General features: G+C 41.8%; 1 long non-coding RNA gene across 1 annotated transcript; it reads right to left on the bottom strand.

The window, feature by feature from the left end:
• Positions 1-11892: 11892 nt before the first annotated feature.
• On the bottom strand, positions 11893-12339 carry LOC113278066. The gene is made up of 2 exons (XR_003325283.1): positions 12237-12339; positions 11893-12123 (listed from the first exon to the last, which is right to left on the bottom strand). It is a non-coding gene; the product is annotated as an uncharacterized LOC113278066 (long non-coding RNA).
• Positions 12340-12562: the final 223 nt, after the last annotated feature.

Below are 12562 nucleotides of genomic sequence, written 5' to 3'. Positions count from 1 at the left end.
TCGAATCTGAAAATTGGCGGGAAATTCTAACAGCAGCGAACCATATTAGAGCTCGGATTTTGGGGCTGTTTTAGGGACATTCAACTGGATAATTTGGCTGGGATAGGCTTGGATTGACTGAACAGGGCAGATAAATCCGTCCGATTCAATCAGTTTGGGCTGGATATCGGGTTTGATGATAAAACAAGGAAAATTGTGTGCGATATTCTCTGTATTGATTTTGGACAAGATTTGGTCGGATTTCTCTCTTGGTTTGGATATATACCAGCCTGTTATATCAAAAAAGGATTGGTAAGTGCTTTGAATTCGATCAGAGGGGAAGATTTCACGTAATCTCTACTAAACAGGGCAAGTATATTCTCGTGAAACTTTTGAGTTATTTGGGGAAGGCTTCTGTGTGTTTTCCGCGTGTTAAACTTCTTTTGGAGCGTGTATAAGTCTGTTGGGAGTGTACAGAAAACATTCAGATGTGTGAAGGAGCTTCAAAAGGAAATTATGCCCGTGACAGGAAGAAGAGAATAATCGGAATTATTGAAGATTATATGGAGTTATTAACAAGTTTTTGCGATGCTAAAGAGTATATAAAGGGTGCTGATGGTTTTGAGAAGGGGTATGGAGAGCTAGGGGTGAAAACATAGGTGATTGGTGAGCTGCAGAGAAGAATTTAGAGGTTACCGAGTCGTTTTTGCTGCTGCTACACCTCAAGAACACGAAGAACATTAGACCGCAGAAGACAGTCGTTTTGCTACAGTGCCAGCGACACATCATATTTATCGTTCTCTGTAACAGTTCGGTTTGTAACAAATATAATTGTTACAAACCCGGTTTTCAATATTTTTTCCATTTTCACCCCTTGTAAATACTTTTGAGCAATGAAAAATTATTATGAGTGTGTTTCCAATACGCGGAGCTAGACCCCAACACTGGGACGACGGAGGAAGACGAATTTCATACATGGGTAAAATTATTTAATTCTTTTAAGACTTTTGCATTAATTTTAATTGAAATATGATTTGAATTAATTGGTTGTCATTTAATTTGATGAGGTATGCTTAGCTTAAATGTTTTGATACATCACGCTTAGTATTTACAACTAATCTTTTGAGAATCTACCTTGGAAAAATCAGAGTCCGTGTTAATTTTATTTATTGAGCTTTATTTGTTGAGAATAAATAAATCGAACCCTATGTTATGAATTCGACGAAATCCTAGTCCCAGTAACTCTCTTCATCTTGTGACAATATTTTGTATATAGTTTTCTTTTATTTTAGTTTATTAATTCTTAAAATCAATCTCATCAAGTCCGAGTGAACGACAACCTATTTACTACTATATAAAATTCGATCACCTTCCCTAGGGAACATGGCCGTTAGATCAGCGATCTCTTGTCCTCGCACTCCTTTAGGTCGCTGATAGTCGAGTTCGAACTATGATAATTGTAACATCCATCGGGCCGTTCTCCCAGTCAGGACAGGCTTAGAGGCGAGATACACTATGGGGTTTTCCGCGACTACCATGATATTCTTATGCGTCAGAAGATACGGCCTCAGTTTCTGTGTTGCGTAGATGAGGGCTAGGGATGCTTGTTATACTCGTGGGTATCTCAATTCCAAGTCTCTTAAAAACCGACTCACGTAGTAGATGGGTGATAATTCGTTTCCTCCCATATCTTGTGCCAGGACTGCCCCTATGGCCGAGCTCGTGAACGCCGTGTATAAGTAACGAGGCACCCTTTTCATTGGTGGTTTGAGAACTTGGGGGATGACGAGGCATTGCTTTAGTTTTTCAAACGCGACTTGTTGAGTCTCTTCCCATTTAAAGATAGTCCGTCTCCTTAGTGGGGGAAAGAATGCCAACATTATCTGAGCCAAACCAGGCACGAAGCGTCGTATATAAGATATCTGTCCTATAAATGCATGGAGCTCTTTGGAATTAGTTGGTGGTACCATAGTTATAATCTCCTCGACCTTACTTGGATCCACTTGAATCCCTTTGTTGGTTACAACGAATCCCAAAAACTTTCCAGATGTAACCCCAAAGGCGCACTTGAGCGGGTTCATCTTGAGTTGGTACTTCCTACATCTTTCGAATTCCGTCTTTAGGTGAGATTCGTGGCTCTGAGTATCTGAAGTCTTAACAACGATGTCGTCTACATATACCTCTACCGTCTGATGCAGTAGATCGTGGAATATGGATGTCATGGCACGCTGGTACGTGGCACCAACGTTGTTTATCCCGAAGGGTATCCTAACATAGTAGAAATTCAATATGGAGTTTGGAAAGCAGTCTTCTTTGCATCTTCCTCGGCCATCTTTACTTGGTTATATCCATTAAACCCATCCATGAAAGAGAAGCGTGTCTTGCCTCCAGTCGCGTCCAGCATTAAATCAATGTTGGGTAATTGAAAATCATCTTTGGGACAGGTCCGATTGAGATCCCTATAGTCTATGCAGCATCGGATCTTTCCATTCTTCTTCACCACTGAGACGATGTTGGCTAACCAGGTCGGATGCTGGATAGGTTTGATGAATTTGGCTTTCAAAAAACGTTCCACCTCTTCCTTTATCGCGAGAGCGGTCGTCCTAGGGAAATCTCTACTTCTTTGTTTTATCAGCTGGAATTCAGGAGACACTCCAAGGTTATGAGCTACGAGGCTGCTATCTAGACCCGACATTTCGTCATAATCGTAAGCGAAAACATCTCTGTATTCTCTAAGAAAGGTGATCAGAGATTCCCTTTCTTTTGCATCCAAACTTTTACTAATCATGATCGGCCGCTTATCATCTTCTGTTCCGATGTTAACCTCTTCTACGCCATCCATGGTGAGGTCTTTAGGATCCCTTTCTTCTATAGACTGTGTACTTGCATTAAGCAGTTCCCGTAATTCTTCATCATCAATTTTATTATATGGTAGCTCGTTTAGGGTTTGATCGCTTGAGGGGGCCTCTACGTTGGGTGTGTCGAAGTTTTGCGTGCTTGTAGACGCTCCCTCGGTTAATTGATATAAGCGGTACACGTGCCCCCCACCTGGTCTTGAGAAATGTTGGAACTTAGTTTGATCTTCATGTTTCCGTTTTCTTTCCTCTGAGAACGTCATCCTGGACGGGATGAAGACTGACTTTGTTGGCTCCGCCTTCTCTTACTCGATCCATTTTGGTAGCGGGGTAAGTTTCACCTCAGGGATTTCATCCGCCTCCTTAGCCAAATCATAAAAAACCGCATCTGCTATGTAAGCTTCTTCCGGGTCAAAGGGATGGCTCGTGGTCGGTATCCTAAATTGCCTCCCTCCTATGTTAGTCTTGACACACTGATGGTACGTTGATGCTACCACTTTATGGTTGAGTAACCACCCTCGTACTAGCAGTACATGGAACGTTGTGTCGTCTTCTAGTACATAGAAAGGGGTAAGCCCACGAATGGGACCAATCTTCATAACCAAATAGACAATCTCGATTGCCGGCTGAGTATGTCCTCCAAATCCTTTCACCGTCGTGGTTCATATTTTAATTGCCGACCGCTGTACCCCGAGGAAGTCTAGTATATGCGTAGAGATTAGATTTAAAGATGCGCCACCGTCTATGAAGGCCATCTTCAAAGGAACCTTATTGATATACGCAGTAAGGTTTAAGGGTCTAAGGTGCTCCCCGTGATAGCAAATATCCTCATCTATGAATACGATAGCTTCTTTGGGAAGGAAATCGTAGGGCCTTCCTCCCGCAATTGCCGCGATATCTTTGGCCGCTTCCCTTCTCTGACCCTCGTGAAAACCCAGCGAGTCAAAAAACTGTTGAGCCAACACTGTACCCGCGAATTTGCTAGCGACACCATCTGTATTCGTAAATGTGCGGCCTTCTATGGTAACCTCGCATGCTTCTTCATCCTTCTTTTCCCATGGTTGCCATTCATCTCCGCTGGGATCATGAGAAAGCATCATTACCTGATTTTGGATTGCTTTTCCTACCTCGGGATCTCCCATTTCGATTTCGCCCACTTCCAGTTTCTTTTGAAACATTCTTCTTAGGTTATAACAGTTGATCGTGGGGTGTTGTACTCTGCGATGGAAGTGACAGTACCTGGCGTTGCTCTTCTGGGTATCGGTGGGATCCGTCCTCGTTTGAGGCAACTGAATTTGTTTATTCGCCACCCACTGCTCTAGAAGCCCGACGATCTGCTCTCTATCACAAGGCAATTGGGGAGGAAGCGGTCAATATCTATATGACTGATTTGTACGCGCCCCCAGCCTTCTTGGTTGTTGTTTGCGCGGGTGTTCCTTGGTGTTGTTGAGACGGTGTTGAGCGCATTGCACCAGACATAATCCGAGTTACTTTTTTCGACACAATCGACGATTCTTGCTGCCGCTTCTTCCAGCTCGACAAAGGTTGGGAATCGGAAGTTCACCAGGCTTTTCTTGAAACATGGTATCATTCCGCGTACGCAGATCTCCACTAGTGCATCTTATTTAACGTCCTCATGGAAATCCAGCGCAAAATGACGAAACCGGGTGATATACTTCCCTATGTCTTCCCCTAATCGTTGGTTGAATTTATTCAAGTCTATGGTCATGACTTTTTTTTCCGAATAAAATTTTATGAGAAAGTGTGTGGACAGGTCCATCCATGAGTTGATGCTTCCGGGATTTAGGTTGTTGTACCACGAGAAGGCCGTATCGGTCAACGACTTCGGGAACTCCCTTAGGCACAACTTCCCATCAGAGGCTCGATCGTTCATAGAGGCGACGAATCTACTAAGATGTTCTCGCGCATTCTCTTGTCCATCATACACTTTGAACTTTGGTGAAGTATAATCCTATGGATATTGATATTCCACGATCTCGGGGGTGTATGGGCTTTCCATGAAATCGTAATTGTTCTGTTTTACCACTTTGTAGTTTGTCTCGAAAAATTTGGCCATCACCTCCTGTGTCATTATTCCATGATCTTGTTCTTTATCCTCGGCGTTTTCCAAGGTTTCTTTGGCGCATTTCTCGTTGTTATCTTCTCTCAGCAATCTTCTCAACTCTTTTTCCCTGCGGATGTGTTCCTCTCACTCTTTCTGAATTTCCTTTAAAGTGGGATGCACGAGTGGCGTGCTTCCGCCCTCTAGTTGCTTATCCCTTTCCTGCGTCGCTTCAGGTCTTCTCGCTTGTAAAATTGGGTCCTTTACTATCCCTATCCGCTCCCTTTCTAGATTAGGGGGCGGATTATTCAGCTGACCATTAGTCGTGTTTGGGGTAGTACCACTCAGCTGCATCATGATAGACTAGGAACGAGCCTCCGGGTGTGGTCGCCAAATGTTAATACCGGAATTCTCGCTGGGTTCTACCCGTCCTAGTGTACCAAGATGACCTCACTTTTCTTAGAATAGTATGAGAGAGAGTTGTCTTTTCATTGTACATTGTCCTTTCTTATATAGACTTTCCAAAATCCCCTTCTTTTTATGACACCTTGACATGTGTCCTAAACCTCCTTAATTACTACTAATGCCATCCCTTCTCTAATATAACCTCCTTCTTCCCTGTTAATTCCTTCATTGTCCCTTCCAACTCATGGGCATTTATTTGGTGGACTTGGGCCTTAGTCCCCGTGTTCTATATGTGGCCCTTCCCCTCTTTGGGGCACCCTAACCTGGTTAATGGGAACTATTTTTCATGTATCAACAGGGATCTATCAGTTCACTAACAGAAGCAAGTCTTCCTAACATGAATGGTAATCCATGCTTGTAGTTGGCCTGTCCAGGTTAACAAGACCCGACGATGGTTTCCTACGAACAAAGACAACACAAACACACCAGAATTTCAAACCTCACTAATCTCCAGTGCTAGATTAAGTGTGTTAAAAAATCGAGACTAATTAATCTCTAATTCCCTATTTAAATTTCTAACTTATAATACAATTGGTTTCATCCCACAATTTTACTCCATAAATATATACACACAAAATAAGAAGCAAGCAATCATCATGCTGAACAACTCAATCAATCAATTCAAAAATATTTTAGTCCTCGATTGTTTTTAGTGATTTAAAATTTATCTCATAAATCCAACCCAATTCTAAATTAATCTAATAATATGTCCGGCACTTGCTATTATTTATTGTTTCCCATATCAGATCTAATGGTGAGCTCTGATACCAACACTGAAGCGCCCTCTAAGCTAGCAGCTGACTAATCCAAGAGATTAACTATAAAATGAGGCATTAAGGATCTAAAACATCTATTTAAGAATTAATTTAAAAGTTCTAAACAAATTTTAACCCGAATCTAAACCCTCTCTGAAAATAAATACAAGCACTCCTCTCAAGTGATACATATACAATAGTGATTTGGTTTGCAAACAAATTATAAACACAAATAAACACAGCGGAAGCTAACCAACTAACGAAACGAACTCCTTGGCCACGTGCATAACTTGATCTAAATCTGTCTCTGAAACTGAAAGTGGGAATTGGGTGAGCACATCATCCCGAAGGGTGCCCAGTAGAAATAATAACTAACTTTCAAGTAATCACTAAAATAAATTGAAGACAATGCAGGTTTTGTTGAAAAACTGATGAAACGCGGGAAAACAGATAAAGCATGATATAATAATAAGTTGTACGGAAATATAAAGTTCTACCAACCAATCATTCGGCAAACATTCACAACAGAAATATAGTGAGCGAAGTCTTCCTTCGGAGTAGCAAGGCATGACTATTGCGGAAGCTTCAATGATCATTAAAGTACTGTGAGGTTTTCCGGCCTCGAAGTCATAAAACGATAAGTACCTTACCAGTACCTTATTTTACGCGCATACTACATAGCAAGTATCTAAAGAGATCTAATGGTGTTAACGTTATAGACGACGGAAGAACTTTAACATGGAGAACCCTATACCTCTCGCATGTCAAATCCAACAATCAGACATAATATTCTCAACATCATTCTCTCCAAACACCAAAATATAATATAATAACTTTTGAAAGTAATTTAAAAGAACAGTAAACATTCATGTATGAGACATGCGTTGCCCGAACATAAATAGGAAAAATAATATTCAAATTGACCGTCTATTAGTTTATTAGTGGCAGCAATTTTCACTCCTATAGCGCATAAATATAGATATAACTTTTTGGGGCACACATCTCACACCAATCAAAAGGAAACCTTCTCCCTTTCATGCTAACAATAAATAAAGACTGTAACCACTTTCCAGTCAATGGAAAGAATCACTTTTGAAAATAAAAAAATACTCCCAAAAAACAAATATCAGTTGTTTCTAAGGATCCAATCTCATCCAAAAATGTAAAAGAAAACCAGTTTGTATTACACACATATAATATATGCATACACAATCATATAGTAACAAAGATATGCATGCCTTTCGCCATATAAATAGATTTATAAAACAATAATGAATACAAGAGAGTTTTTTTTATTAATTCCCACCTCTTTTGATGACAAGCCTCGCCTACCTTAAGATCCATAATCCACTGGTTCATTCTTTAGGTCGATCGTTGTTAATAACGACTAACTGTTAATCACACAAGCACTCTAAATATTAGTCAAAAGGCTCATCCAAGGCTCATAACACATTTTCATATAAATTTGTAATTATAACTAAGTGAACTATCTAATGGTTCTAAGCCTAATTATGATCTTATAACTTAGTAATAACTAATTTTGGGATAATAAAACATATACTTATCCAAATAGGATCACATTGGGTACCATCGGAAAGCCCTCGAAAAATCCTACAACTTTGCAGAAGGAGCCGAAAGCTAATTCGGATCATAAGTGGTCCAAAAACTCAAATTAACGTTTCTGGCCCTAAGCCCAAGCCCATGTGCCTGATCCGGCACGGCTCACTAGTCCGGCTCGCTACCCATTTGGCTGATCCATCGGGTCAACCCATGACCCCGACCATTTACCCGGTTCACTACCCACTTGGTCTGACTTGTCTGAGTCATATAACAGACTCATCTTACTCGTTGACTCACCGAGTCGACTCAGTCAATTTCACAAACACATGACAGGCATCTAATATACTTGTACACAGCACAAGCACCAATCTTTCGGGGTCTCTAAGTCTCTCAATTCTCATCCAAATTAAACACCTAATAGCTCTTTAGAAAGATGAGATCCTCTTCTACAACTTTCTTTCAAGCATCAAGAACTAAATCGATCTGTAACATACCTATAACCATCCATGGAGATGCATACTCACTACAGTTACAAGAATTTCCAGTTGTTGATACATGAAAAATAATTCCCCTTAACCAGGTTAGGGTGCCCCAAAGAGGGGAATGGAACATGGGGACTAAATCTCAAGTCCACCAAAGAAGTATCCATGAGGTGGAAGGGACAATGAATAAGGAGGTTATATTAGAGAAGGAATGGCATTAGTAGTAATTAAGGAGGTTTAGGACACATGGCAAGATGTCATAAAAAGAATGGGCTTTTGGAAAGTCTATATAAGAAAGGACAAGGTACAATGGAAAGACAACTCTCTCTCATATTATTCTAAGAAAAGTGAGGTCATCTTGGTATACTAGGACGGGTAGACCCCCAATGAGAATTCTGGTATTAACATTTAGCGACCACACCCAGAGCTCGTGCCTAGTCTATCATGATGCAGCCGAGTGGTACTACCCAAGCACGACTAACGATCAGTTGAATAATCTGCCCCCTAATCTAGAAGAGGAGAAGATAGGGATAGTAACTGACCCAATCTTACAAGCGAGAAGACCTGAAGTGACGCATGAAAGGGATAAGCAACTAGAGGGTAGAAGCACGTCACTCGCGCAGCCCACTTTAAAGGAAATGCAGAAAGAGTTGGAGGATCAGATCCGCAGGGAAAAAAAATTGAGAAGATTGTTAAGAGAAGCTAGCAACGAGCAATGCGCCAAAGAGGCCTTGGAAAGCGCCGAGGATAAAGAAGAAGATCACGGAATGATGACACAGGAGGCAATGGCAAAAAATTTCGAGACAAACTACAAAGTGGTAAAACAGAACACTTACGATTTCATGGCAAACCCATACACCCCCGAGATCGTGGAATATCAATACCCAGAGGATTATACTTCACCAAAGTTCAAGGTGTATGATGGACAAGGGAATGCGCGAGAACATCTTAGCAGATTCGTCGCCTCTATGGACGATCGAGCCTCTGATGGAAAGTTGTGCCTAAAGGAGTTCCCTAAGTCGTTGAATGATACAGCCTTCTCGTGGTACGACAATCTAAAGCTCGGAAGCATCGGCTCATGAACGGACCTGTCCACACACTTTCTCAGAAAATTTTATTCGGCAAAAAGGAAAGTCACGACCATCGACTTGAGTAAGTGCAACCAATGGTTAGGGGAAGATATAGGGAAGTATATCACCCGGTTTCGTTATTTTGCGGTAGATTGCCATGAGGACGTTAAAGAAGAGGAATTAGTGGAAATCTGCGTACGTGGAATGATTCCGTGTTTCAAGAAAATCCTGGTGAACTTCCGATTCTCAACCTTCGTCGAGCTGGAAGAAGTGGCAGCAAGAATCACCGATTGTATCAAAAAAAGATACTCGGATTATGTTTGGCGCAATACGGTCAACACCGTCTCAACAACACCAAGGAACACCCGCGGAAACAACAACCAAGAAGGCTGTGGTGCGTAAAAAAATCGGTCATATAGAGATCGACCGCTTCCTCCCCCATTGCCCTGTGATAAAGAGCAGATCGTCGGGCTCCTAGAGCAGTGGAAAGCGAAAAAAGAAATTCAGTTGCCTCCGACAAGGGCGGATCCCACCGACACCCAGAAGAGCGAGCCAGGTACTGTCACTTCCATCGCCAGAGTACAACACCCCACGGTCGACTGCTATAACCTAAGAAGAATGTTTTAGAAGAAACTGGAAGCAGGCGAAATTGAAATGGGAGACCCAGAGGGAGGAAATCAATCCAAAATCATGTAATGATGCTTTCTCATAATCCCAGCGGAGATGAATGGCAACCATGGGAAGAGAAGGATGAAGAAGCATGCGAGGTTACCATAGAAGGCCACGCATTTACAAATACAAATGATGTCGCTAGCAAGTTCACGGGTACAATGTTGGCTCAATAGGTTTTTGACTCACTAGGTTTTAGTGAGGGTCAGAGCAGGGAAGCGGCCAAAGCTATCGCGGCAATTGCGGCAAGAAGGCCCTACGATTCCCTTCCTAAAGAAGCTATCGTATTCGCAGACGAGGATATTTGCTATCCGGGAGAGCACTTTAGACCCTTATACCTTACTGCGTATATCAATAAAGTTCCTTTGAAGAGGGCCTTCGTATACGGCGGCACATCTTTAAATCTAATCTCTACGCATATACTAGACTTCCTCGGGGTACATCAGTCGGTAATTAAAATACGAACCACGACGGTGAAAGGATTTGGAGGACATACTCAGACGACAATCGGGATCGTCCATTTGGTTATGAAGTTTGGTCCCATTCGAGGACTTACCCCTTTATATGTACTAGAAGACGACGCGACGTTCCATGTACTGCTAGGACGAGGGTGGTTACTCAACCATAAAGTGGTAGCGTCAACGTACCATCAGTGTGTCAAGACTAACATAGGAGGGAGGAAATTTCGGATACCAGCCACGAGCCACCCCTTTGATCCGGAAGAAGCTTACATGACATATGCGGTTTTTTATGATTTGTCTATGGAGGCAGATGAAATCCCCGAGGTGAAACTTACCCCGCTATCCAAATGGAGCGAGGAAGAGAAGATGGAGCCAACAAAGTCAGTCTTCAGCCCGTCCAGGATGACGTTCCCAGAGGAAAGCGGAAACATGAAGATCAACCTAGGTTCTCGCGTTTCTCAAGACCAGGTAGGGGGAACGTATACCACTTATAGCAATTAACCGAGGGAGCGTCTACGAGCACGCAAAACTCCGGCACATCCGACGTAGAGGCCCCCTCAGATGATCAAAACTTAAACGAGCTACCATGTAATAAAATTGATGATGAAGAATTACGAGAACTACTTAATGCGAGTACATAGTCTATAGAAGAACGGGCTCCTAAAGACCTAACCATGGATGACATAGAAGAGGTTAACATCGGAACATAAAATGATAAGCGGCCGATCATGATTAGTAAAAGTTTGGACGCGAAAGAAAGGGAAGCTCTGATCACTTTGCTCAGAGAATACAGAGATGTTTTCGCTTACGATTATGATGAAATGAGGGGTCTAGATAGCAACCTCGTAGCTCATAACCTTGGTGTGTCTCCTGAATTCCAGCCGATAAAACAAAGAAGTAGAGAGTTCCCGTGGGAGATCTCTATCTCGCAATAACGTAAGAAGTGGAACGTTTGTTGAAAGCCAAATTCATCAAACCTATCCAGAATCCGACCTGGTTAGCCAACATCGTCCCAATGGTGAAGAAGCATGGAAAGATCCGATGTTGTGTAGACTATAAGGATCTCAATCGGGCATGTCCCAAAGATGATTTCCCGCTACCCAACATTGATTTAACGTTGGACGCGACTGGAGGCAAGCCACGCTTCTCTTTTATGGATGAGTTTAATGGATATAACCAAGTAAAGATGGCCGAGGAAGATGCAAAAAGACTGCTTTCCAAACTCCATATGGGGATTTCTACTATGTTGTGATGCCCTTCGGGCTAAAGAACGCCGGTGGTACGTACCAACGTGGCATGACATCCATATTCCACGATCTACTGCATCAGACGGTAGAGGTATATATAGACGATATCGTGTAGGGCTGTCAATGGAAGAATATCCGTCGGTTATCTGGATATCCGATATCCGACAGGTTAAGAACTATCGGATATTCGATATCCGAGAATATCCTATAGGATATCAAAATCAGATATCGATATCCGATAGGTTAAGCTATCGGATAACGGATATTTATCCGATAATATCCGTTAGTAACAAAAAAATCTGTAAAGGTGAAATTATTCTCATACTGTCATACATAAAACTTGGAAACAGTACTCATAAGATGGCATCTGAATTGTCTTCATCTGAATGTAAGTCTCTTACTCACACACATACATGAAAAGAAGCACAAGCAAATGCTAAAGAAAGTAAAAACTTAACAGATATTCAAACAGGGTCTCTCTTGTCTTCATTCGTCTTCGGTTTCCAAAATTTCCATATCTGCATTATAACAATTAACAAGTCAACATTCAGATAGAATAAGATACACAACAATTGTCTAAGTAGTAATAATAGGAACTATGCACTGAGTTTAAGAAGAAAAAAATGTTTACCTTCATCACAAATGAAATCTGGCAACCAATCGCTTAAGCATAACAATGCTTCAACAACCTCTGGATCTAATGAAGCTCTGTGTGTTGTAAGCACTCTACCACCTACACTGAACATTGATTCGGATGCCACACTGGTGACTGGGATAGCCAAGACATCTCTTGCCATCTTTGCAAGAGTTGGGTACTTAGGTGCATTTAGCTTCCACCAACTCAAGATTTCAAATAAATACTCATCTTTTGGTGAGCCTTTGCTAAGCATTGGTTCATTCTGTGAGAACATCTCCTGTGTGTGGTGATGGCACTACAATATAAGCTAATGTTTTCTT

The sequence above is a fragment of the Papaver somniferum genome, chromosome 5 (assembly GCF_003573695.1).
Source record: "Papaver somniferum cultivar HN1 chromosome 5, ASM357369v1, whole genome shotgun sequence".
NCBI lineage: Eukaryota > Viridiplantae > Streptophyta > Magnoliopsida > Ranunculales > Papaveraceae > Papaver > Papaver somniferum.
Note: the sequence above shows the minus strand (reverse complement) of the source record. Positions and strands in the feature narration are given on the sequence as shown.